Source organism: Cannabis sativa, chromosome 7 (assembly GCF_029168945.1).
Source record: "Cannabis sativa cultivar Pink pepper isolate KNU-18-1 chromosome 7, ASM2916894v1, whole genome shotgun sequence".
In the NCBI taxonomy this organism is placed as follows: Eukaryota; Viridiplantae; Streptophyta; class Magnoliopsida; order Rosales; family Cannabaceae; genus Cannabis; species Cannabis sativa.
The window spans coordinates 43,457,555-43,478,544 of NC_083607.1; the positions used below are offsets into that span (position 1 = coordinate 43,457,555).

General features: G+C 36.7%; 50 non-coding genes and 1 pseudogene across 50 annotated transcripts; all 51 read right to left on the bottom strand.

Annotated features, from left to right (window-relative positions):
* Positions 1-7,759: 7,759 nt before the first annotated feature.
* LOC115698333 (5S ribosomal RNA) lies at positions 7,760-7,878 on the bottom strand. The gene has a single exon (XR_009683585.1). It is a non-coding gene; the product is annotated as a 5S ribosomal RNA (ribosomal RNA).
* A 139-nt stretch (positions 7,879-8,017) lies between these two features.
* LOC133029518 (5S ribosomal RNA) lies at positions 8,018-8,136 on the bottom strand. The gene has a single exon (XR_009683642.1). It is a non-coding gene; the product is annotated as a 5S ribosomal RNA (ribosomal RNA).
* A 139-nt stretch (positions 8,137-8,275) lies between these two features.
* LOC115698334 (5S ribosomal RNA) lies at positions 8,276-8,394 on the bottom strand. Its single transcript, XR_009683612.1, has one exon. It is a non-coding gene; the product is annotated as a 5S ribosomal RNA (ribosomal RNA).
* Positions 8,395-8,533: 139 nt separating this feature from the next.
* Positions 8,534-8,652, bottom strand: LOC133029633 (5S ribosomal RNA). Its single transcript, XR_009683755.1, has one exon. It is a non-coding gene; the product is annotated as a 5S ribosomal RNA (ribosomal RNA).
* A 140-nt stretch (positions 8,653-8,792) lies between these two features.
* LOC115698327 (5S ribosomal RNA) lies at positions 8,793-8,914 on the bottom strand. The gene has a single exon (XR_009683676.1). It is a non-coding gene; the product is annotated as a 5S ribosomal RNA (ribosomal RNA).
* Positions 8,915-9,053: 139 nt separating this feature from the next.
* On the bottom strand, positions 9,054-9,170 carry LOC133029511 (5S ribosomal RNA). Its single transcript, XR_009683636.1, has one exon. It is a non-coding gene; the product is annotated as a 5S ribosomal RNA (ribosomal RNA).
* A 139-nt stretch (positions 9,171-9,309) lies between these two features.
* Positions 9,310-9,428, bottom strand: LOC115698330 (5S ribosomal RNA). The gene has a single exon (XR_009683600.1). It is a non-coding gene; the product is annotated as a 5S ribosomal RNA (ribosomal RNA).
* Positions 9,429-9,567: 139 nt separating this feature from the next.
* Positions 9,568-9,686, bottom strand: LOC133029463 (5S ribosomal RNA). Its single transcript, XR_009683581.1, has one exon. It is a non-coding gene; the product is annotated as a 5S ribosomal RNA (ribosomal RNA).
* A 139-nt stretch (positions 9,687-9,825) lies between these two features.
* Positions 9,826-9,944, bottom strand: LOC115698338 (5S ribosomal RNA). The gene has a single exon (XR_009683624.1). It is a non-coding gene; the product is annotated as a 5S ribosomal RNA (ribosomal RNA).
* Positions 9,945-10,083: 139 nt separating this feature from the next.
* LOC133029517 (5S ribosomal RNA) lies at positions 10,084-10,202 on the bottom strand. The gene has a single exon (XR_009683641.1). It is a non-coding gene; the product is annotated as a 5S ribosomal RNA (ribosomal RNA).
* A 138-nt stretch (positions 10,203-10,340) lies between these two features.
* LOC133029451 (5S ribosomal RNA) lies at positions 10,341-10,459 on the bottom strand. Its single transcript, XR_009683569.1, has one exon. It is a non-coding gene; the product is annotated as a 5S ribosomal RNA (ribosomal RNA).
* Positions 10,460-10,825: 366 nt separating this feature from the next.
* LOC133029490 (5S ribosomal RNA) lies at positions 10,826-10,944 on the bottom strand. Its single transcript, XR_009683613.1, has one exon. It is a non-coding gene; the product is annotated as a 5S ribosomal RNA (ribosomal RNA).
* Positions 10,945-11,083: 139 nt separating this feature from the next.
* On the bottom strand, positions 11,084-11,202 carry LOC133029473 (5S ribosomal RNA). Its single transcript, XR_009683595.1, has one exon. It is a non-coding gene; the product is annotated as a 5S ribosomal RNA (ribosomal RNA).
* A 139-nt stretch (positions 11,203-11,341) lies between these two features.
* Positions 11,342-11,460, bottom strand: LOC133029394 (5S ribosomal RNA). The gene has a single exon (XR_009683519.1). It is a non-coding gene; the product is annotated as a 5S ribosomal RNA (ribosomal RNA).
* A 139-nt stretch (positions 11,461-11,599) lies between these two features.
* Positions 11,600-11,718, bottom strand: LOC115698329 (5S ribosomal RNA). The gene has a single exon (XR_009683590.1). It is a non-coding gene; the product is annotated as a 5S ribosomal RNA (ribosomal RNA).
* A 139-nt stretch (positions 11,719-11,857) lies between these two features.
* LOC115698335 (5S ribosomal RNA) lies at positions 11,858-11,976 on the bottom strand. The gene has a single exon (XR_009683588.1). It is a non-coding gene; the product is annotated as a 5S ribosomal RNA (ribosomal RNA).
* A 139-nt stretch (positions 11,977-12,115) lies between these two features.
* LOC133029746 (5S ribosomal RNA) lies at positions 12,116-12,234 on the bottom strand. Its single transcript, XR_009683841.1, has one exon. It is a non-coding gene; the product is annotated as a 5S ribosomal RNA (ribosomal RNA).
* Positions 12,235-12,372: 138 nt separating this feature from the next.
* LOC133029472 (5S ribosomal RNA) lies at positions 12,373-12,491 on the bottom strand. The gene has a single exon (XR_009683594.1). It is a non-coding gene; the product is annotated as a 5S ribosomal RNA (ribosomal RNA).
* A 139-nt stretch (positions 12,492-12,630) lies between these two features.
* On the bottom strand, positions 12,631-12,749 carry LOC115698328 (5S ribosomal RNA). Its single transcript, XR_009683853.1, has one exon. It is a non-coding gene; the product is annotated as a 5S ribosomal RNA (ribosomal RNA).
* Positions 12,750-12,888: 139 nt separating this feature from the next.
* Positions 12,889-13,007, bottom strand: LOC133029392 (5S ribosomal RNA). Its single transcript, XR_009683516.1, has one exon. It is a non-coding gene; the product is annotated as a 5S ribosomal RNA (ribosomal RNA).
* Positions 13,008-13,146: 139 nt separating this feature from the next.
* Positions 13,147-13,265, bottom strand: LOC133029485 (5S ribosomal RNA). The gene has a single exon (XR_009683607.1). It is a non-coding gene; the product is annotated as a 5S ribosomal RNA (ribosomal RNA).
* Positions 13,266-13,405: 140 nt separating this feature from the next.
* Positions 13,406-13,525, bottom strand: LOC133029523 (5S ribosomal RNA). The gene has a single exon (XR_009683648.1). It is a non-coding gene; the product is annotated as a 5S ribosomal RNA (ribosomal RNA).
* Positions 13,526-13,664: 139 nt separating this feature from the next.
* LOC133029427 (5S ribosomal RNA) lies at positions 13,665-13,783 on the bottom strand. Its single transcript, XR_009683547.1, has one exon. It is a non-coding gene; the product is annotated as a 5S ribosomal RNA (ribosomal RNA).
* A 139-nt stretch (positions 13,784-13,922) lies between these two features.
* On the bottom strand, positions 13,923-14,041 carry LOC133029503 (5S ribosomal RNA). The gene has a single exon (XR_009683628.1). It is a non-coding gene; the product is annotated as a 5S ribosomal RNA (ribosomal RNA).
* Positions 14,042-14,180: 139 nt separating this feature from the next.
* On the bottom strand, positions 14,181-14,299 carry LOC115698331 (5S ribosomal RNA). The gene has a single exon (XR_009683592.1). It is a non-coding gene; the product is annotated as a 5S ribosomal RNA (ribosomal RNA).
* A 139-nt stretch (positions 14,300-14,438) lies between these two features.
* LOC133029440 (5S ribosomal RNA) lies at positions 14,439-14,557 on the bottom strand. The gene has a single exon (XR_009683559.1). It is a non-coding gene; the product is annotated as a 5S ribosomal RNA (ribosomal RNA).
* A 139-nt stretch (positions 14,558-14,696) lies between these two features.
* LOC133029452 (5S ribosomal RNA) lies at positions 14,697-14,815 on the bottom strand. The gene has a single exon (XR_009683570.1). It is a non-coding gene; the product is annotated as a 5S ribosomal RNA (ribosomal RNA).
* Positions 14,816-14,954: 139 nt separating this feature from the next.
* Positions 14,955-15,073, bottom strand: LOC133029464 (5S ribosomal RNA). Its single transcript, XR_009683582.1, has one exon. It is a non-coding gene; the product is annotated as a 5S ribosomal RNA (ribosomal RNA).
* Positions 15,074-15,212: 139 nt separating this feature from the next.
* Positions 15,213-15,331, bottom strand: LOC133029571 (5S ribosomal RNA). Its single transcript, XR_009683695.1, has one exon. It is a non-coding gene; the product is annotated as a 5S ribosomal RNA (ribosomal RNA).
* A 139-nt stretch (positions 15,332-15,470) lies between these two features.
* LOC133029399 (5S ribosomal RNA) lies at positions 15,471-15,589 on the bottom strand. Its single transcript, XR_009683523.1, has one exon. It is a non-coding gene; the product is annotated as a 5S ribosomal RNA (ribosomal RNA).
* Positions 15,590-15,726: 137 nt separating this feature from the next.
* LOC133029471 (5S ribosomal RNA) lies at positions 15,727-15,845 on the bottom strand. The gene has a single exon (XR_009683593.1). It is a non-coding gene; the product is annotated as a 5S ribosomal RNA (ribosomal RNA).
* Positions 15,846-15,985: 140 nt separating this feature from the next.
* LOC133029465 (5S ribosomal RNA) lies at positions 15,986-16,104 on the bottom strand. The gene has a single exon (XR_009683583.1). It is a non-coding gene; the product is annotated as a 5S ribosomal RNA (ribosomal RNA).
* A 139-nt stretch (positions 16,105-16,243) lies between these two features.
* Positions 16,244-16,362, bottom strand: LOC133029482 (5S ribosomal RNA). The gene has a single exon (XR_009683604.1). It is a non-coding gene; the product is annotated as a 5S ribosomal RNA (ribosomal RNA).
* A 139-nt stretch (positions 16,363-16,501) lies between these two features.
* Positions 16,502-16,620, bottom strand: LOC115698336 (5S ribosomal RNA). Its single transcript, XR_009683620.1, has one exon. It is a non-coding gene; the product is annotated as a 5S ribosomal RNA (ribosomal RNA).
* A 139-nt stretch (positions 16,621-16,759) lies between these two features.
* Positions 16,760-16,878, bottom strand: LOC133029492 (5S ribosomal RNA). Its single transcript, XR_009683615.1, has one exon. It is a non-coding gene; the product is annotated as a 5S ribosomal RNA (ribosomal RNA).
* Positions 16,879-17,016: 138 nt separating this feature from the next.
* LOC133029488 (5S ribosomal RNA) lies at positions 17,017-17,135 on the bottom strand. Its single transcript, XR_009683610.1, has one exon. It is a non-coding gene; the product is annotated as a 5S ribosomal RNA (ribosomal RNA).
* Positions 17,136-17,273: 138 nt separating this feature from the next.
* Positions 17,274-17,392, bottom strand: LOC133029498 (5S ribosomal RNA). The gene has a single exon (XR_009683622.1). It is a non-coding gene; the product is annotated as a 5S ribosomal RNA (ribosomal RNA).
* A 139-nt stretch (positions 17,393-17,531) lies between these two features.
* Positions 17,532-17,648, bottom strand: LOC133029508 (5S ribosomal RNA). The gene has a single exon (XR_009683633.1). It is a non-coding gene; the product is annotated as a 5S ribosomal RNA (ribosomal RNA).
* A 139-nt stretch (positions 17,649-17,787) lies between these two features.
* On the bottom strand, positions 17,788-17,905 carry LOC133029525 (5S ribosomal RNA). Its single transcript, XR_009683650.1, has one exon. It is a non-coding gene; the product is annotated as a 5S ribosomal RNA (ribosomal RNA).
* A 139-nt stretch (positions 17,906-18,044) lies between these two features.
* Positions 18,045-18,163, bottom strand: LOC133029506 (5S ribosomal RNA). Its single transcript, XR_009683631.1, has one exon. It is a non-coding gene; the product is annotated as a 5S ribosomal RNA (ribosomal RNA).
* Positions 18,164-18,302: 139 nt separating this feature from the next.
* LOC115698341 (5S ribosomal RNA) lies at positions 18,303-18,421 on the bottom strand. The gene has a single exon (XR_004008095.2). It is a non-coding gene; the product is annotated as a 5S ribosomal RNA (ribosomal RNA).
* A 138-nt stretch (positions 18,422-18,559) lies between these two features.
* Positions 18,560-18,677, bottom strand: LOC133029475 (5S ribosomal RNA). Its single transcript, XR_009683597.1, has one exon. It is a non-coding gene; the product is annotated as a 5S ribosomal RNA (ribosomal RNA).
* A 139-nt stretch (positions 18,678-18,816) lies between these two features.
* LOC115698337 (5S ribosomal RNA) lies at positions 18,817-18,935 on the bottom strand. Its single transcript, XR_004008094.2, has one exon. It is a non-coding gene; the product is annotated as a 5S ribosomal RNA (ribosomal RNA).
* Positions 18,936-19,073: 138 nt separating this feature from the next.
* LOC115698326 (5S ribosomal RNA) lies at positions 19,074-19,192 on the bottom strand. The gene has a single exon (XR_004008092.1). It is a non-coding gene; the product is annotated as a 5S ribosomal RNA (ribosomal RNA).
* Positions 19,193-19,331: 139 nt separating this feature from the next.
* Positions 19,332-19,448, bottom strand: LOC133029509 (5S ribosomal RNA). The gene has a single exon (XR_009683634.1). It is a non-coding gene; the product is annotated as a 5S ribosomal RNA (ribosomal RNA).
* Positions 19,449-19,586: 138 nt separating this feature from the next.
* Positions 19,587-19,705, bottom strand: LOC133029524 (5S ribosomal RNA). Its single transcript, XR_009683649.1, has one exon. It is a non-coding gene; the product is annotated as a 5S ribosomal RNA (ribosomal RNA).
* A 139-nt stretch (positions 19,706-19,844) lies between these two features.
* Positions 19,845-19,952, bottom strand: LOC133029380 (5S ribosomal RNA; annotated as a pseudogene).
* Positions 19,953-20,091: 139 nt separating this feature from the next.
* LOC133029444 (5S ribosomal RNA) lies at positions 20,092-20,210 on the bottom strand. The gene has a single exon (XR_009683562.1). It is a non-coding gene; the product is annotated as a 5S ribosomal RNA (ribosomal RNA).
* Positions 20,211-20,349: 139 nt separating this feature from the next.
* Positions 20,350-20,466, bottom strand: LOC133029551 (5S ribosomal RNA). Its single transcript, XR_009683674.1, has one exon. It is a non-coding gene; the product is annotated as a 5S ribosomal RNA (ribosomal RNA).
* Positions 20,467-20,604: 138 nt separating this feature from the next.
* On the bottom strand, positions 20,605-20,724 carry LOC133029476 (5S ribosomal RNA). Its single transcript, XR_009683598.1, has one exon. It is a non-coding gene; the product is annotated as a 5S ribosomal RNA (ribosomal RNA).
* A 139-nt stretch (positions 20,725-20,863) lies between these two features.
* On the bottom strand, positions 20,864-20,982 carry LOC133029448 (5S ribosomal RNA). Its single transcript, XR_009683566.1, has one exon. It is a non-coding gene; the product is annotated as a 5S ribosomal RNA (ribosomal RNA).
* Positions 20,983-20,990: the final 8 nt, after the last annotated feature.

Genomic DNA, 20,990 nt, shown 5'->3' on the forward strand with positions numbered 1-20,990 from the left:
ACTTGCACTAGAGTATGTAAATCACCAGGCATACCATAAGCCACAGGTTTAAATAAATTCAAACCTTTAATGATAGGAATATGAAGCTTTGTTATGTCCATTGTATAGACTTATTTTTAAAAATTTCCTTTCTTGTCATTGTAATAGAAAACCTTTGGTAACTTCATATGAATGATTTTAAATATAGTTCTCTTGGCTTTACTTCTTAGTTGCTTATTCTGACCATCCATTACTTATTTAAAACTAACAATGGATTTCATCACAAGTGTCTTCCAAATCATAACAGGGTGAGTTCCTTGAAACCCTCCCACTACGACAAGGTACCGTGACTTTCTGTCTAAGAACATAAGTGGAATTATCCTCTTTGGTTGTGTCAAGACAATAGAGGCAGTGGGACCATCTTATACAAAATAAGATGATTGAACACTTTTGGAATCAAGAAAAAAAAATATCTTCTCTATTTTGCTACTTTGTTTTTAGACTTACTCATTTTCTTAGAAAAGTAGTTTTTGTTGAAACAAACACTTTCTTATCTAATAACTATGGGATGGTCCACCCCTAATCATTTAGAATAGCTATCAAACATGCAAACCTTGGTTAACAGTTCTAGCTTCTCTTAAGGTCACGATCAGGACATCCATGATTCTAGTAATGGTTTACACTTTGTACACAGCCATTCTATCATTCTAAAATTTTCCTATCACTAGGGTATTTCCCTAGAAGGACTTAGGCAACAGCTAGTAACTAATCTTAGACCTTATATTATCATCAATATGCAAATTGAATTTCTGGGAAGGTAAGCTTGGATACAATTCAGAATTCAACTTAATGATCTTTGAACTGCATATCCACCGAATATTTCTCCAGCCCTATCAGTTTGCAAGACCTTTAACCACTTACGTTAATGATTTTCCACCATTGCTAGAAATTCATGAAATTTCTTAAACATTTCAAATTTCTTAGCGTAAGGTAAAATCTAGAGTGATCGTCTTAAGAATTTAACGATAACGCATATCCACCCCTGAATGTACATCCATATTCGAATATAGATGATGTTACTTTCAAGTGGATATAGGCATATTGACTCTTAAAGAGAATGATCTTGTCAAAATCACTATGAACAAGATGCAAATGCCATAGATATATAAGAATGTGGTTGTGGTCTTTTGATGACTTAGGTCTAGTTACAATAAAGAGTTCTTAGAATAGTCCAAGTGCATCCTGGTCACAGAATACTAAACTCATATTCCATACATAAACATATAGTTTGGATCCATTGATAGAAAATGGATATTAAGATAAAACTTGTGAAAGTTGAACTGTATTGTATTCTGGATACTGAAATAAAAATTTCTATTTGGAATCTAAAATTATTTTCTCTTGGACCACCACTACTAATCTAACTCAAAGCCTAATTTGCCTAAAGTAAGCATATACAAGTAGGAGATTTCTAAGATTGAGGATTTATATCATTTCGGGATAGAATGTCGAGAATATAGTCATCTGCTCATCAATTTCATAAGAGAAATTAGAGTGACATTATAAGCAGATGATTTATAAACCATTCATCCAATGATATACTATGTAAGAATATTCAAAATGAATAAGCTAAAAGGAAAAATTAGGATAATTTCGATTAAAATAAGAATCCAACGATATCCTGGTAGGCGAGAGTCAAAGTTATTCTTATTTTACACGAAATTTACAACTACAATTAATAACAGAAAACAACATGGTTCAATATAAATTCATACACAATTCAGAAATTATTAAGCATTTAGCAAGTAACAAAGATATGTGAAAATACAAAACTAACATATCTTAAAAAATTTCAAGGTTTCCAACAAACTTATACAGTATCCCGGTAGGCGAGAGTCAAACTAATCATTCATTGAATAGAGTTGTCAGCTCATCTAAAATGGACACCATTCTAGCAACTTTTTATTCGATCAAAATAAGAATCCAATGAGCTTCTACCATTATTTCATACTTCGTAAATATATCTCTAAGTAGTCACCGTAGGGGAGAGTCTAATAGAGACGAAAACCTACAAAATACTTATCATAAGAGATTGTTATGGTGTTAAATGCTTCAACGAATAACCATCCATAAGGGGGACGAAGTCTAGCGTCTCGAGGTTATATTAAAAACATTTAACCATGTAGGACCAACAATGGAGATCGAATATCCTTATAACTAAAGCTCATTATTTTAAAGAGTTGTATTCTCATTTGATATTTATTTTAATATATATTTATTTTATTAAAATTACTAATTTAAATAACTCTAAATATAAATTTTAATTTCATACTTATAAAATTATACCCTAGGAAGATCTAAAAAATAAAATCAAATTATTTTCCATCCATAGTATTAATTTTCTAATAAATATTATGAAAATTACTTAATTTAAGTTGGTCCAAAATTAATTAAACAATTAAATTTCAACTCAAATTTAATTTTCTACAAATATATATAACTGAATTTTAAAATCTAATGTATTTAAAGTAGTACATTTTCGAAATTCAATAAAATAAAATAAAACTCGAAAATTTAGTCTAATTTATGTTGTTCTAAAATTAAATAAATTAATTTTCAACATAAATACAATTTTCCTATTTAATTAAATCTCTTAAGAAAAATATCAAACATTTAAGTGTCTTGAACAAATCAACTTAAAAATTAATTTTCTTATTTAATTAAATATATCTAGAAAAATACCAAAAAGTTTACCTAAAAAATATCTATCTAGATAATTCATAAACTAATTACTAATTTTCTAATTAAAATATAATATAATTTAGTCTATTTATTTTAAATAAATCATTAATGAAAATTACTTGATTTAAGTTGATCTAAAATTGGTTAAAATTAATTTCCAACTTAATATGATTTTCAAAATTGAAAAATTTCGAAATATCTGCATTTCAAACAAATAAATACAATTCGAAATTACGTGGGAAAATGATTATTAAAATAAAATAAAATTTATTCTGAAAATTATTCTAATTTAAGTTGATTTAAAATTAAAAAATTTCAACTTAAATATAATTTTCTATTTAATTAAATTTATTAACACAGAAATAATTAAGTATCTTGAATAAAATTAACTTAATTATTAATTCTAATTTAATATTTAAGAAAAATATTCTAATTTAAGTTGGTCTAAAATTAATTAAATAATTGATTTTCAACTTAAATATAATTTTATATTTTAATTAAATTTCATGAAATTGAAACAAATAATTAAGTATCTTGAATAAAATCAACTTAATTATTAATTCTATTTAAGCTCTAAGAAAAATATTATAATTTAAGTTGGTACAAAATTCATTAAATAATTAATTTTCAACTTAAATATATATTTTTACTTAATTAAATATTAGAAAATATAAATTAGTTACTAGAAATCACTATCTAGAATATTTTATTAAACTAAGTGTATTTATCTAAATTAATTTTAAAATAATCAAATGAAAAATTAAGTTTATTTAATTTAAAATTAATTATGTTGCCAATTCAATTTTAATTAGGTTAAACTAGTATAATTAGCCTAATACAATTATTTAAATAAGACAAATGAACCTTCACAATTGGGGTTGTTCATGTGAGGGAGGGCTGGGTTCAGTATGTCGTACTCACTACTAATGGCCCCCTAATTCTCACAGAAGGCCCAAATGAGAGGAATTTAACCTTTCATTAAATAATTGTTATTTATTAAATTAGCCCAATACTAATTGAGCCTAAATAAAACTATCATGTGTGATATTTTATTTTAGCAACCTAGTCAATTTAAATAGGGAAATTTTCATGGGCCACCTAAATTGGGTAATTATTTTCAAAAATGACGTTCTTTTTGTTATGTTAAGTTTCAGTATATATAGTTGTCGTTTTTCGGTAGTTTTTTATTTTTAACGTTTTCTATATTGGGCTTTGTATTCCCGACTTTTTCGGCCCAATTTTTTAAAAAACCCCTTCTTTGTACACGTGCGTGCGTGACGTGAGGCTGAGCTGCTACAGCCTACAACACGTCAATCACGTAGGCTGAGCAAAGCTTTCATTTCATTTTTCATTTCAAAAGTTTTCTGTTCAGTTTTTTCATTTAATTTTTCTTTTTCATTTCAAAAGTTTTCAAAGCTTTGGAGCTAATATTAGGGTTAGGGTTTTGATATTCAATAATCTTGTTTCCTGTTAGTTGTAATGGCGATCCTTTGATCGTCTAGCTCTCCTTCTCCGTTGCCATTATTTGATTGTGGTGCAAGTGACAAAGATTTGTCAATGTGTGTACCCGGTGGTTCGAAGCAGTCGAGTTCATTAAAGAGCAAGGGTTTTGCTGCAAAGAAAAAACGTGATAAGGAGAAGATAGTTGATAAAGGGAAGGCAGTTGAAGATGATCGTGTTGTGAAAAGAGTTAGGAAATGTGCATCTCTGGATTCAGATTATGAAGATGAGCTAGACATGGATATATTCAATGGAGCAAAGGTGATTTTTCTTTCATCCTAGCATTTTTATTTTATTATTTTCTTTTTTTAGTTTTTTTTTTTTCTGTATGTTGCATTTTTGAAGGTGTTTTTTATGTTGTTTTGTTGTTTTCGTTTTTGTTGTTTTTTTTTTAATTTTCATTTTTAATTTCGTGACGTTTTTTTTTGGTATTGATTTAGTTTTCTTTTTTTTTAAGTAGGTTTATTGTTTGTTTTTTATTTACATTATGTTTTGTTTTTTTTTTTGTTTCATATTTTGTTGATTTTTTTTTTCTGATTCGTTACATTTTTATTGATTGAGTTTTCATATTGTGTTATGTTGTTCTGTTTTTGAAACTGTGGGGGTTTCATGATTTATGTTTTCTATTTCCTTGTATTCTTTTTCCAAATTTTGGGTATGTTTTATATTGGGGGTTATTTTGATTGTTGCATACGGCTTTTTGTGATATATGCTATTATTATTATTAGTTGCTTTAGGATTCTTTTTAAAAGAATTTTCTGAAAACATACCTTTACCCTTTTTAAAAGAATGAATTAGAAAGTTGCAAAACTTGCTCTATTTTTTAGGACTGAAAGTTAAGTGACCAGAATTTCTTATTTATTTTCGTCATTAGAACTTTATTTTGATGTAATTCTGTTTATTTTGGCCAGTGCCTTCCTTAAAAAAAGAATGAATTAGAAAATAGTTTACATAGTATTGGTTTTAGATAATATCATATGAGCAAGCCAATAAAAAATGCAAATTAACTACTCATTTAAACTAAACATTAAAGAATAATATATTATGGGGATGAAATAAATGAGTCAATGACATCAGGTGAAAATATTTGTGTTACTAGTTTTTGGAAATTTCCCAAAACCCTCCCCAACATTTAAGTTTACCTAACTTTTTCTTATCCTAAGCTTTAGAATGTCTACTAAATCATTTATTTTCTTATCCTAAATGTTTACCACACAACACACACACACTCTCTTTACCAGTTGTGTTACCACTTTTTATTTTCTTTATAATTGTAAAGAAGTTCACCCTTTTAGTCTATGACTGTCAAAAAAGCAGAATATTATCTCAAGATGGACAGAAAATAATTCAAAGCAATAACCCTTTTTATTTCATTTTTTAAAAGAGCAAAACAAGAACACTTTATAATAATTAAAGTACCCTAAAACTGGCAATCTCTTTAAAAAATTAGAATATGTTAAAAACAGGCAAGGATGAAATGTGCTTAATTTTAGAGAAGTTGCTTTATCATTTTTGGCTAGGCATAACCGAGTTGCTAATAGACACCCAGGACCAATTTTTTCACATTAAAGTATGATGGAGTATTGCCATTTTCATTTTGTTTTCTTTTATAAATCTAAGTATATTGTAAATAGTATCTACTATTTTCTTGGCAATTTTATTTTATCTTTTGTAAATACATAATTGCCTAATCATTTCAATTTTATTTTGTTTTTCAATTTTTGCAAGTAGTTTCAAATTTATTTTTATAAGTTTGCTTTCTGTTTTGTTTGCATTTTTAATGTGCTACAGATTTTGCTTTTATATCCAATTGATAGTTTTTACTAATATTGTGGTACATAATGATCAGTGTTTTTTTATTTGATTTTTCAGTTTTTACAAGTAGTTTCAAATTTATTTTTATAATTTTGCTTCTGTTTTGTTTGCATTTATAATGTGTTACAGTTTTTAATTTTTTTTTCCAATTGATAGTTTTTATTTTTTTAATGTTAATTTTTTTTTATTTAATGAAATTTTTTTGTAGCTGTGGGAATTCTACTTTAAGCCTGAAGATAAATTGATTGGGAAGATTACTTTTTATCCTAATTCAAGAGTAGATTTTATTAAGGTCATTAAGAAGAAATTAACCTCAGAACAACTTGTCCTCTTTATGGAAACATGTTTTGGTCATTTTCTAGGCATGTCAACAGTTACAATGCAAGCTCAATTGATTCATGCATCATTGTATAGGAAAGTTCATCAAAATAATGAGCGTGAGATTTTGTTTAGGTTTGGCAATGACACTGTTAGATTTAGTGTTGCTGAATTTGGTCTTATTTCTGGTTTAAAATGCACTGGTGACAGGGATTATTCCAAGTATGTTAACAATACTAATGAGTTTGCTGAGAGATATTTTTATGACCAAACTGTTACATATGGTGGGGTTGTGAGTAGATTCTTGTCTAGTAATTTTAAGGATGATGGGTTTGCTGTAAAAATGGTTGTTCTTTACTTTGTAACTAATAGCTTGCTTAGTAGGGGAGAAGATAAAAAAGTTCATGCTGGGTTGTTAAATTTGATAGGTTGTGGGGAGTTTAATTCATACCCTTGGGGGAAATTATCTTATGATTACACCTTTCATGGATTGAGGGTTGGGTTGAAGTCAAAACAGATGCAAAAGAAGAGGGATTTAGATATTAAAGAGAAACGTGTTAGGCAATACCGAATGGGTGGCTTTCCATTTGCTTATCAAGTTTGGCTGTATGAAGTGCTTCCAATTCTAAAGAGGGAGGACATTTGTTCGTATGATCCTGCTCCAAGTTTTAGAATTTGTAGGTGGACTGATAGTTCTTCTCTAAATTCAAATAAACTCGAGAAAAAAGTGTTTTCATCGTCTAAGGTAAAATAATAAAAAATTAACTATTTTTTGTTCATTATGTCTATGTGTATTATTTTTTGGTTACAAAGCTTGTTATGCTAATATGTTTTTTGTTTTTGTTTGTACTGTTAAAGCTGAAAGCTGTACCAATGGAACCAACTGATGCAGAGAAAGATTTGTTAGATCTTTCTGAGTTTGAGTGGTATGGTTTGAGTGTTTCTGATGATGATTTTGTGGGACCAGCGATGCCCAAGAAGTTGGTTAAAGGACAATCTTCTGGTGTTCAAAATATTCCTGAGAAGGTTGCCAAGGATGTGCTAAAAGGTGTTTCCAATAGGATTTCAAAGCACATGAAAGACTCTTTAGCTGTAATTTTAAATCATCAGAAGGCTGTTCTTGATGCTGGGTTTTTAGAGGTTAAGAAGACTATAGAGGAGAAATTTTTGGAGTTTGAGAAATCTATAAAGTCTTACATTGACTGTAAGATTGAAGATGGATTGAAAGTTTATTTGGATATGAGATTTGAGGTTTTGATCGCACCCGAAATGTATTGTGCGGAATAGTCATTTATAGCGAACCCCTCTCCTCCCTCAACCCAAGTACACAAATTTCCCGATTACAATAATCATTCCGAAATTATAATAAAGAAAAAAAATTAAAATTAAAAAAACAAAAACTTTAGGGGTGCAACACGAGGAATTCCCAGGAGGTCACCCATCCTAGTACTACTCTCGCCAAAGCACGCTTAACTGCGGAGTTCTGATGGGATCCGGTGCATTAGTGCTGGTATGATCGCACCCGAAATGTATTGTGCGGAATAGTCATTTATAGCGAACCCGTCTCCCCCCTAAAGCCAAGTACACAAATTTCCCGATTACAATAATCATTCCGAAATTATAATAAAGAAAAAAAATTAAAATTAAAAAAATAAAAAATTTAGGGGTGCAACACGAGGACTTCCCAGGAGGTCACCCATCCTAGTACTACTCTCGCCCAAGCACGCTTAACTGCGGAGTTCTGATGGGATCCGGTGCATTAGTGCTGGTATGATCGCACCCGAAATGTATTGTGAGGAATAGTCAATTATAGCGAACCCCTCTCCTCCCTCAAGCCAAGTACACAAATTTCCCGATTACAATAATCATTCCGAAATTATAATAAAGAAAAAAAATTAAAATTAAAAAAACAAAAAATTTAGGGGTGCAACACAACGACTTCCCAGGAGGTCACCCATCCTAGTACTACTCTCACCCAAGCACGCTTAACTGCGGAGTTCTGATGGGATCCGGTGCATTAGTGCTGGTATGATCGCACCCGAAATGTATTGTGCGGAATAGTCATTTATAGCGAACCCCTCTCCTCCCTCAAGCCAAGCACACAAATTTCCCGATTACAATAATCATTCCGAAATTATAATAAAGAAAAAAAATTAAAATTAAAGAAACAAAAAATTTAGGGGTGCAACACGAGGACTTCCCAGGAGGTCACCCATCCTAGTACTACTCTCGCCCAAGCACGCTTAACTGCGGAGTTCTGATGGGATCCGGTGCATTAGTGCTGGTATGATCGCACCCGAAATGTATTGTGCGGAATAGTCATTTATAGCGAACACCTCTCCTCCCTCAAGCCAAGTACACAAATTTCCCGATTACAATAATCATTCCGAAATTATAATAAAGAAAAAAAAATTAAAATTAAAAAAACAAAAAATTTAGGGGTGCAACACGAGGACTTCCCAGGAGGTCACCCATCCTAGTACTACTCTCGCCCAAGCACGCTTAATCGGCGGGAAGTTCTGATGGGATCCGGTGCATTAGTGCTGGTATGATCGCACCCGAAATGTATTGTGCGGAATAGTCATTTATAGCGAACCCCTCTCCTCCCTCAAGCCAAGTACACAAATTTCCCGATTACAATAATCATTTCGAAATTATAATAAAGAAAAAAAATTAAAATTAAAAAAACAAAAAATTTAGGGGTGCAACACGAGGACTTCCCAGGAGGTCACCCATCCTAGTACTACTCTCGCCCAAGCACGCTTAATCGGAGTTCTGATGGGATCCGGTGCATTAGTGCTGGTATGATCGCACCCGAAATGTATTGTGCGGAATAGTCATTTATAGCGAACCCCTCTCCTCCCTCAAGCCAAGTACACAAATTTCCCGATTACAATAATCATTCCAAAATTATAATAAAGAAAAAAAATTAAAATTAAAAAAACAAAAAATTTAGGGGTGCAACACGAGGACATCCCAGGAGGTCACCCATCCTAGTACTACTCTCGCCCAAGCACGCTTAACTGCGGAGTTCTGATGGGATCCGGTGCATTAGTGCTGGTATGATCGCACTCGAAATGTATCGTGCGGAATAGTCATTTATAGCGAACCCCTCTCCTCCCTCAAGCCAAGCACACAAATTTCCCGATTACAATAATCATTCCGAAATTGTAATAAAGAAAAAAAATTAAAATTAAAAAAACAAAAAATTTAGGGGTGCAACACGAGTACTTCCCAGGAGGTCACCCATCCTAGTACTACTCTCGCCCAAGCACGCTTAACTGCGGAGTTCTGATGGGATCCGGTGCATTAGTGCTGGTATGATCCCACCCAAAATGTATTGTGCGAAATAGTCATTTATAGCGAACCCCTCTCCTCCCTCAAGCCAAGTACACAAATTTCTCGATTACAATAATCATTCCGAAATTATAATAAAGAAAAAAAATTAAAATTAAAAAAACAAAAAATTTAGGGATGCAACACGAGGACTTCCTAGGAGGTCACCGATCCTAGTACTACTCTCGCCCAAGCACGCTTAACTGCGGAGTTCTGATGGGATCCGGTGCATTAGTGCTGGTATGATCGCACCCGAAATGTATTGTGCGGAATAGTTATTTATAGCGAACCCCTCTCCTCCCTCAAGCTAAGTACACAAATTTCCAGATTACAATAATCATTCCGAAATTATAATAAAGAAAAAAAATTAAAATTAAAAAAACAAAAAATTTAGGGGTGCAACACGAGGACTTCCCAGGAGGTCACACATCCTAGTACTACTCTCGCCCAAGCACGCTTAACTGCGGAGTTCTGATGGGAGCCGGTGCGTTAGTGCTGGTATGATCGCACTCGAAATGTATTGTGCGAAATAGTCATTTATAGCGAACCCCTCTCCTCCCTCAAGCCAAGCACACAAATTTCCCGATTACAATAATCATTCCAAAATTATAATAAAGAAAAAAATTAAAATTAAAAAAACAAAAAATTTATGGGTGCAACACGAGGACTTCCCAGGAGGTCACCCATCCTAGTACTACTCTCGCCCAAGCACGCTTAACGGCGGAGTTCTGATGGGATCCGGTGCATTAGTGCTGGTATGATCGCACCCGAAATGTATTGTGCGGAATAGTCATTTATAACGAACCCCTCTCCTCCCTCAAGCCAAGTACACAAATTTCCCGATTACAATAATCATTCCGAAATTATAATAAAGAAAAAGAATTAAAATTAAAAAAACAAAAAATTTAGGGGTGCAACACGAGGACTTCCCAGGAGGTCACCCATCCTAGTAGTTCTGATGGGATCCGGTGCATTAGTGCTGGTATGATCGCACCCGAAATGTATTGTGCGGAATAGTCATTTATAGCGAACCCCTCTCCTCCCTCAAGCCAAGTACACAAATTTCCCGATTACAATAATCATTCCGAAATTATAATAAAGAAAAAAAATTAAAATTAAAAAAACAAAAAATTTAGGGGTGCAACACGAGGACTTCCCAGGAGGTCACCCATCCTAGTACTACTCTCGCCCAAGCACGCTTAATTGCCGAGTTCTGATGGGATCCGGTGCATTAGTGCTGGTATGATCGCACCCGAAATGTATTGTGCGGAATAGTCATTTATAGCGAACCCCTCTCCTCCCTCAAGCCAAGTACACAAATTTCCCGATTACAATAATCATTCCGAAATTATAATAAAGAAAAAAAATTAAAATTAAAAAAACAAAAAATTTAGGGGTGCAACACGAGGACTTCCCAGGAGGTCACCCATCCTAGTACTATTCTCGCACAAGCACGCTTAACTGCGGAGTTCTGATGGGATCCGGTGCATTAGTGCTGGTATGATCGCACCCGAAATGTATTGTGCGGAATAGTCATTTATAGCGAACCCCTCTCCTCCCTCAAGCCAAGCACACAAATTTCCCGATTACAATAATCATTCCGAAATTATAATAAAGAAAAAAAATTAAAATTAAAAAAACAAAAAATTTAGGGGTGCAACACGAGGACTTCCCAGGAGGTCACCCATCTTAGTACTACTCTCGCCCAAGCACGCTTAACTGCGGAGTTCTGATGGGATCCGGTGCATTAGTGCTGGTATGATCGCACCCGAAATGTATTGTGCGGAATAGTCATTTATAGCGAACCCCTCTCCTCCCTCAAGCCAAGTACACAAATTTCCCGATTACAATAATCATTCCGAAATTATAATAAAGAAAAAGAATTAAAATTAAAAAAACAAAAAATTTAGGGGTGCAACACGAGGACTTCCTAGGAGGTCACCCATCCTAGTACTACTCTCGCCCAAGCACGCTTAACTGCGGAGTTCTGATGGGGTCCGGTGCATTAGTGCTGGTATGATCGCACCCGAAATGTATTGTGCGGAATATTCATTTATAGCGAACCCCTCTCCTCCCTCAAGCCAAGCACACAAATTTCTCGATTACAATAATCATTCCGAAATTATAATAATGAAAAAAAATTAAAATTAAAAAAACAAAAAATTTAGGGGTGCAACACGAGGACTTCCCAGGAGGTCACCAATCCTAGTACTACTCTCGCCCAAGCACGCTTAACTGCGGAGTTCTGATGGGATCCGGTGCATTAGTGCTGGTATGATCGCACCCGAAATGTATTGTGCGGAATAGTCATTTATAGCGAACCCCTCTCCTCCCTCAAGCCAAGCACACAAATTTCCCGATTACAATAATCATTCCGAAATTATAATAAAGAAAAAGAATTAAAATTAAAAAAACAAAAAATTTAGGGGTGCAACACGAGGACTTCCCAGGAGGTCACCCATCCTAGTACTACTCTCGCCCAAGCACGCTTAACTGCGGAGTTCTGATGGGATCCGGTGCATTAGTGCTGGTATGATCGCACCCGAAATGTATTGTGCGGAATAGTCATTTATAGCGAACCCCTCTCCTCCCTCAAGCCAAGTACACAAATTTCCCGATTACAATAATCATTCCGAAATTATAATAAAGAAAAAAATTAAAATTAAAAAAACAAAAAATTTAGGGGTGCAACAGGAGGACTTCCCAGGAGGTCACCCATCCTAGTACTACTCTCGCCCAAGCACGCTTAACTGCGGAGTTCTGATGGGATCCGGTGCATTAGTGCTGGTATGATCGCACCCGAAATGTATTGTGCGGAATAGTCATTTATAGCGAACCCCTCTCCTCCCTCAAGCCAAGCACACAAATTTCTCGATTACAATAATCATTCCGAAATTATAATAAAGAAAAAGAATTAAAATTAAAAAAACAAAAAATTTAGGGGTGCAACACGAGGACTTCCCAGGAGGTCACCCATCCTAGTACTACTCTCGCCCAAGCACGCTTAACTGCGGAGTTCTGATGGGATCCGGTGCATTAGTGCTGGTATGATCGCACCCGAAATGTATTGTGCGGAATAGTCATTTATAGCGAACCCCTCTCCTCCCTCAAGCCAAGTACACAAATTTCCCGATTACAATAATCATTCCGAAATTATAATAAAGAAAAAAAATTAAAATTAAAAAAACAAAAAAATTAGGGGTGCAACACGAGGACTTCCCAGGAGGTCACCCATCCTAGTACTACTCTCGCCCAAGCACGCTTAACTGCGGAGTTCTGATGGGATCCGGTGCATTAGTGCTGGTATGATCGCACCCGAAATGTATTGTGCGGAATATTCATTTATAGCGAACCCCTCTCCTCCCTCAAGCCAAGCACACAAATTTCTCGATTACAATAATCATTCCGAAATTATAATAATGAAAAAAAATTAAAATTCAAAAAAACAAAAATTTAGGGGTGCAACACGAAGACTTCCCAGGAGGTCACCAATCCTAGTACTACTCTCGCCCAAGCACGCTTAACTGCGGAGTTCTGATGGGATCCGGTGCATTAGTGCTGGTATGATCGCACCCGAAATGTATTGTGCGGAATAGTCATTTATAGCGAACCCCTCTCCTCCCTCAAGCCAAGTACACAAATTTCCCGATTACAATAATCATTCCGAAATTATAATAAAGAAAAAAAATTAAAATTAAAAAAAACAAAAAATTTAGGGGTGCAACACGAGGACTTCCCAGGAGGTCACCCATCCTAGTTCTACTCTCGCCCCAAGCGCGCTTAACTGCGGAGTTCTGATGGGATCCGGTGCATTAGTGCTGGTATGATCGCACCCGAAATGTATTGTGCGGAATAGTCATTTATATCGAACCCCTCTCCTCCCTCAAGCCAAGTAGACAAATTTCCCGATTACAATAATCATTCCGAAATTATAATAAAGAAAAAAAATTAAAATTAAAAAAACAAAAAATTTAGGGGTGCAACACGAGGACTTCCCAGGAGGTCACCCATCCTAGTACTACTCTCGCCCAAGCACGCTTAACTGCGGAGTTCTGATGGGATCCGGTGCATTAGTGCTGGTATGATCGCACCCGAAATGTATTGTGCGGAATAGTCATTTATAGCGAACCCCTCTCCTCCCTCAAGCCAAGTACACAAATTTCCCGATTACAATAATCATTCCGAAATTATAATAAAGAAAAAAAATTAAAATTAAAAAAACAAAAAATTTAGGGGTGCAACACGAGGACTTCCCAGGAGGTCACCCATCCTAGTACTACTCTCGCCAAAGCACGCTTAACTGCGGAGTTCTGATGAGATCCAGTGCATTAATGCTGGTATGATCGCACCCGAAATGTATTGTGCGGAATAGTCATTTATAGCGAACCCCTCTCCTCCCTCAAGCCAAGTACACAAATTTCCCGATTACAATAATCATTCCGAAATTATAATAAAGAAAAAAAATTAAAATTAAAAAAACAAAAAATTTAGGGGTGCAACACGAGGACTTCCCAGGAGGTCACCCATCCTAGTACTACTCTCGCCCAAGCACGCTTAACAGCGGAGTTCTGATGGGATCCGGTGTATTAGTGCTGGTATGATCGCACTCAAAATGTATTGTGCGGAATAGTCATTTATAGCGAACCCCTCTCCTCCCTCAAGCCAAGTACACAAATTTCCCGATTACAATAATCATTCCGAAATTATAATAAAGAAAAAAAATTAAAATTAAAAAAACAAAAAATTTAGGGGTGCAACACGAGGACTTCCCAGGAGGTCACCCATCCTAGTACTACTCTCGCCCAAGCACGCTTAACTGCGGAGTTCTGATGGGATCCGGTGCATTAGTGCTGGTATGATCGCACCCGAAATGTATTGTGCGGAATAGTCATTTATAGCGAACCCCTCTCCTCCCTCAAGCCAAGTACACAAATTTCCCGATTACAATAATCATTCCGAAATTATAATAAAGAAAAAAAATTAAAATTAAAAAAACAAAAAATTTAGGGGTGCAACACGAGGACTTCCCAGGAGGTCACCCATCCTAGTACTACTCTCGCCCAAGCACGCTTAACTGCGGAGTTCTGATGGGATCCGGTGCATTAGTGCTGGTATGATCGCACCCGAAATGTATTGTGCGGAATAGTCATTTATAGCGAACCCCTCTCCTCCCTCAAGCCAAGTACACAAATTTCCCGATTACAATAATCATTCCGAAATTATAATAAAGAAAAAAAATTAAAATTAAAAAAACAAAAAATTTAGGGGTGCAACACGAGGACTTCCCAGGAGGTCACCCATCCTAGTACTACTCTCGCCCAAGCACGCTTAACTGCGGAGTTCTGATGGGATCCGGTGCATTAGTGCTGGTATGATCGCACCCGAAATGTAATTTGCGGAATAGTCATTTATAGCGAACCCCTCTCCTCCCTCAAGCCAAGTACACAAATTTCCCGATTACAATAATCATTCCGAAATTATAATAAAGAAAAAAAATTAAAATTAAACAAACAAAAAATTTAGGTGAGCAACATGACGACTACCCAGGAGGTCACCCATCCTAGTACTACTCTCGCCCAAGCGCGCTTAACTGCGGAGTTCTGATGGGATCCGGTGCATTAGTGCTGGTATGATCGCACCCGAAATGTATTGTGCGGAATAGTCATTTATATCGAACCCCTCTCCTCCCTCAAGCCAAGTACACAAATTTCCCGATTACAATAATCATTCCGAAATTATAATAAAGAAAAAAAATTAAAATTAAAAAAACAAAAAATTTAGGGGTGCAACACGAGGACTTCCCAGAAGGTCACCCATCCTAGTACTACTCTCGCCCAAGCACGCTTAACTGCGGAGTTCTGATGGGATCCGGTGCATTAGTGCTGGTATGATCGCACCCGAAATGTATTGTGCGAATAGTCATTTATAGCGAACCCCTCTCCTCCCTCAAGCCAAGTACACAAATTTCCCGATTACAATAATCATTCCGAAATTATAATAAAGAAAAAGAATTAAAATTAAAAAACAAAAAATTTAGGGGTGCAACACGAGGACTTCCCAGGAGGTCACCCATCCTAGTACTACTCTCGCCCAAGCACGCTTAACTGCGGAGTTCTGATGGGATCCGGTGCATTAGTGCTGGTATGATCGCACCCGAAATGTATTGTGCGGAATAGTCATTTATAGCGAACCCCTCTCCTCCCTCAAGCCAAGTACACAAATTTCCCGATTACAATAATCATTCCGAAATTATAATAAAGAAAAAGAATTAAAATTAAAAAAACAAAAAATTAAAGGGTTGCAACACGAGGACTTCCTAGGAGGTCACCCATCCTAGTACTACTCTCGCCCAAGCACGCTTAACTGCGGAGTTCTGATGGGATCCGGTGCATTAGTGCTGGTATGATCGCACCCGAAATGTATTGTGCGGAATAGTCATTTATAGCGAACCCCTCTCCTCCCTCAAGCCAAGTACACAAATTTCCCGATTACAATAATCATTCCGAAATTATAATAAAGAAAAAGAATTAAAATTAAAAAAACAAAAAATTTAGGGGTGCAACACGAGGACTTCCCAGGAGGTCACCCATCCTAGTACTACTCTCGCCCAAGCACGCTTAACTGCGGAGTTCTGATGGGATCCGGTGCATTAGTGCTGGTATGATCGCACCCGAAATGTATTGTGCGGAATAGTCATTTATAGCGAACCCCTCTCCTCCCTCAAGCCAAGTACACAAATTTCCCGATTACAATAATCATTCCGAAATTATAATAAAGAAAAAAAATTAAAATTAAAAAAACAAAAAATTTAGGGGTGCAACACGAGGACTTCCTAGGAGGTCACCCATCCTAGTACTACTCTCGCCCAAGCACGCTTAACTGCGGAGTTTTGATGGGATCCGGTGCATTAGTGCTGATATGATCGCACCCGAAATGTATCGTGCGGAATAGTCATTTATAGCGAACCCCTCTCCTCCCTCAAGCCAAGTACACAAATTTCCCGATTACAATAATCATTCCGAAATTATAATAAAGAAAAAAAATTAAAATTAAAAAAACAAAAAATTTAGGGGTGCAACACGAGGACTTCCCAGGAGGTCACCCATCCTAGTACTACTCTCGCCCAAGCACGCTTAACTGCGGAGTTCTGATGGGATCCGGTGCATTAGTGCTGGTATGATCGCACCCGAAATGTATTGTGCGAATAGTCATTTATAGCGAACCCCTCTCCTCCCTCAAGCCAAGTACACAAATTTCCCGATTACAATAATCATTCCGAAATTATAATAAAGAAAAAAAATTAAAATTAAAAAAACAAAAAATTTAGGGGTGCAACACGAGGACTCTTCAGGAGGTCACCCATCCTAGTACTACTCTCGCCCAAGCACGCTTAACTGCGGAGTTCTGATGGGATCCGGTGCATTAGTGCCGGTATGATCGCACCCGAAATGTATTGTGCGAATAGTCATTTATAGCGAACCCCTCTCCTCCCTCAAGCCAAGTACACAAATTTCCCGATTACAATAATCATTCCGAAATTATAATAAAGAAAAAAAATTAAAATTAAAAAAACAAAAAATTTAGGGGTGCAACACGAGGACTTCCTAGGAGGTCACCCATCCTAGTACTACTCTCGCCCAAGCACGCTTAACTGCGGAGTTTTGATGGGATCCGGTGCATTAGTGCTGATATGATCGCACCCGAAATGTATCGTGCGGAATAGTCATTTATAGCGAACCCCTCTCCTCCCTCAAGCCAAGTACACAAATTTCCCGATTACAATAATCATTCCGAAATTATAATAAAGAAAAAAAATTAAAATTAAAAAAACAAAAAATTTAGGGGTGCAACACGAGGACTTCCCAGGAGGTCACCCATCCTAGTACTACTCTCGCCCAAGCACGCTTAACTGCGGAGCTCTGATGGGATCCGGCATTAGTGCTGGTATGATCGCACCCGAAATGTATTGTGCAGAATAGTCATTTATAGCGAACCCCTCTCCTCCCTCAAGCCAAGTACACAAATTTCCCGATTACAATAATCATTCCGAAATTATAATAAAGAAAAAAAATTAAAATTAAAAAAACAAAAAATTTAGGGGTGCAACACGAGGACTTCCTAGGAGGTCACCCATCCTAGTACTACTCTCGCCCAAGCACGCTTAATCGCGGAGTTCGATGGGATCCGGTGCATTAGTGCTGGTATGATCGCACCCAAAATGTATTGTGCGAAATAGTCATTTATAGCGAACCCCTCTCCTCCCTCAAGCCAAGTACACAAATTTCCCGATTACAATAATCATTCCGAAATTATAATAAAGAAAAAAAATTAAAATTAAAAAAACAAAAAATTTAGGGGTGCAAAACGAGGACTCTTCAGGAGGTCACCCATCCTAGTACTACTCTCGCCCAAGCACGCTTAACTGCGGAGTTCTGATGGGATCCGGTGCATTAGTGCTGGTATGATCGCACCCGAAATGTATTGTGCGGAATAGTCATTTATAGCGAACCCCTCTCCTCCCTCAAGCCAAGTACACAAATTTCCCGATTACAATAATCATTCCGAAATTATAATAAAGAAAAAGAATTAAAATTAAAAAAACAAAAAATTTAGGGGTGCAACACGAGGACTTCCCAGGAGGTCACCCATCCTAGTACTACTCTCGCCCAAGCACGCTTAACTGCGGAGTTCTGATGGGATCCGGTGCATTAGTGCTGGTATGATCGCACCCGAAATGTATTGTGCGGAATAGTCATTTATAGCGAACCCCTCTCCTCCCTCAAGCCAAGTACACAAATTTCCCGATTACAATAATCATTCCGAAATTATAATAAAGAAAAAGAATTAAAATTAAAAAACAAAAAATTTAGGGGTGCAACACGAGGACTTCCCAGGAGGTCACCCATCCTAGTACTACTCTCGCCCAAGCACGCTTAACTGCGGAGTTCTGATGGGATCCGTGCATTAGTGCTGGTATGATCGCACCCGAAATGTATTGTGCGGAATAGTCATTTATATCGAACCCCTCTCCTCCCTCAAGCCAAGTACACAAATTTCCCGATTACAATAATCATTCCGAAATTATAATAAAGAAAAAAAATTAAAATTAAAAAAACAAAAAATTTAGGGGTGCAACACGAGGACTTCCCAGGAGGTCACCCATCCTAGTACTACTCTCGCCCAAGCACGCTTAATCTCGCGGAGTTCGATGGGATCCGTGCATTAGTGCTGGTATGATCGCACCCGAAATGTATTGTGCGAATAGTCATTTATAGCGAACCCCTCTCCTCCCTCAAGCCAAGTACACAAATTTCCCGATTACAATAATCATTCCGAAATTATAATAAAGAAAAAAAATTAAAATTAAAAAAACAAAAAATTTAGGGGTGCAACACGAGGACTTCCCAGGAGGTCACCCATCCTAGTACTACTCTCGCCCAAGCACGCTTAACTGCGGAGTTCTGATGGGATCCGGTGCATTAGTGCTGGTATGATCGCACCCGAAATGTATTGTGCGGAATAGTCATTTATAGCGAACCCCTCTCCTCCCTCAAGCCAAGTACACAAATTTCCCGATTACAATAATCATTCCGAAATTATAATAAAGAAAAAGAATTAAAATTAAAAAAACAAAAAATTTAGGGGTGCAACACGAGGACTTCCCAGGAGGTCACCCATCCTAGTACTACTCTCGCCCAAGCACGCTTAACGGCGGAGTTCTGATGGGATCCGGCATTAGTGCCGGTATGATCGCACCCGAAATGTATTGTGCGAATAGTCATTTATAGCGAACCCCTCTCCTCCCTCAAGCCAAGTACACAAATTTCCCGATTACAATAATCATTCCGAAATTATAATAAAGAAAAAGAATTAAAATTAAAAAAACAAAAAATTTAGGGGTGCAACACGAGGACTTCCCAGGAGGTCACCCATCCTAGTACTACTCTCGCCCAAGCACGCTTAACTGCGGAGTTCTGATGGGATCCGGTGCATTAGTGCTGGTATGATCGCACCCGAAATGTATTGTGCGGAATAGTCATTTATAGCGAACCCCTCTCCTCCCTCAAGCCAAGTACACAAATTTCCCGATTACAATAATCATTCCGAAATTATAATAAAGAAAAAAAATTAAAATTAAAGAAACAAAAAATTTAGGGGTGCAACACGAGGACTTCCCAGGAGGTCACCCATCCTAGTACTACTCTCGCCCAAGCACGAGTTCTGATGGGATCCGGTGCATTAGTGCTGGTATGATCGCACCCGAAATGTATTGTGCGGAATAGTCATTTATAGCGAACCCATCTCCTCCCTCAAGCCAAGTACACAAATTTCCCGATTACAATAATCATTCCGAAATTATAATAAAGAAAAAAAATTAAAATTAAAGAAACAAAAAATTTAGGGGTGCAACACGAGGACTTCCGAGGAGGTCACCCATCCTAGTACTACTCTCGCCCAAGCACGCTTAACTGCGGAGTTCTGATGGGATCCGGTGCATTAGTGCTGGTATGATCGCACCCGAAATGTATTGTGCGGAATAGTCATTTATAGCGAACCCCTCTCCTCCCTCAAGCCAAGTACACAAATTTCCCGATTACAATAATCATTCCGAAATTATAATAAAGAAAAAAAATTAAAATTAAAAAAACAAAAAATTTAGGGGTGCAACACGAGGACTTCCCAGGAGGTCACCCATCCTAGTACTACTCTCGCCCAAGCACGCTTAATCGCGGAGTTCGATGGGATCCGTGCATTAGTGCCGGTATGATCGCACCCGAAATGTATTGTGCGAATAGTCATTTATAGCGAACCCCTCTCCTCCCTCAAGCCAAGTACACAAATTTCCCGATTACAATAATCATTCCGAAATTATAATAAAGAAAAAAAATTAAAATTAAAAAAACAAAAAATTTAGGGGTGCAACACGAGGACTTCCCTGTGAGGTCACCCATCCTAGTACTACTCTCGCCCAAGCACGCTTAACTTCGGAGTTCTGATGGGATCCGGTGCATTAGTGCTGGTATGATCGCACCCGAAATGTATTGTGCGGAATAGTCATTTATAGCGAACCCCTCTCCTCCCTCAAGCCAAGTACACAAATTTCCCGATTACAATAATCATTCCGAAATTATAATAAAGAAAAAGAATTAAAATTAAAAAAACAAAAAATTTAGGGGTGCAACACGAGGACTTCCCAGGAGGTCACCCATCCTAGTACTACTCTCGCCCAAGCACGCTTAACAGCGGAGTTCTGATGGGATCCGGTGCATTAGTGCTGGTATGATCGCACCCGAAATGTA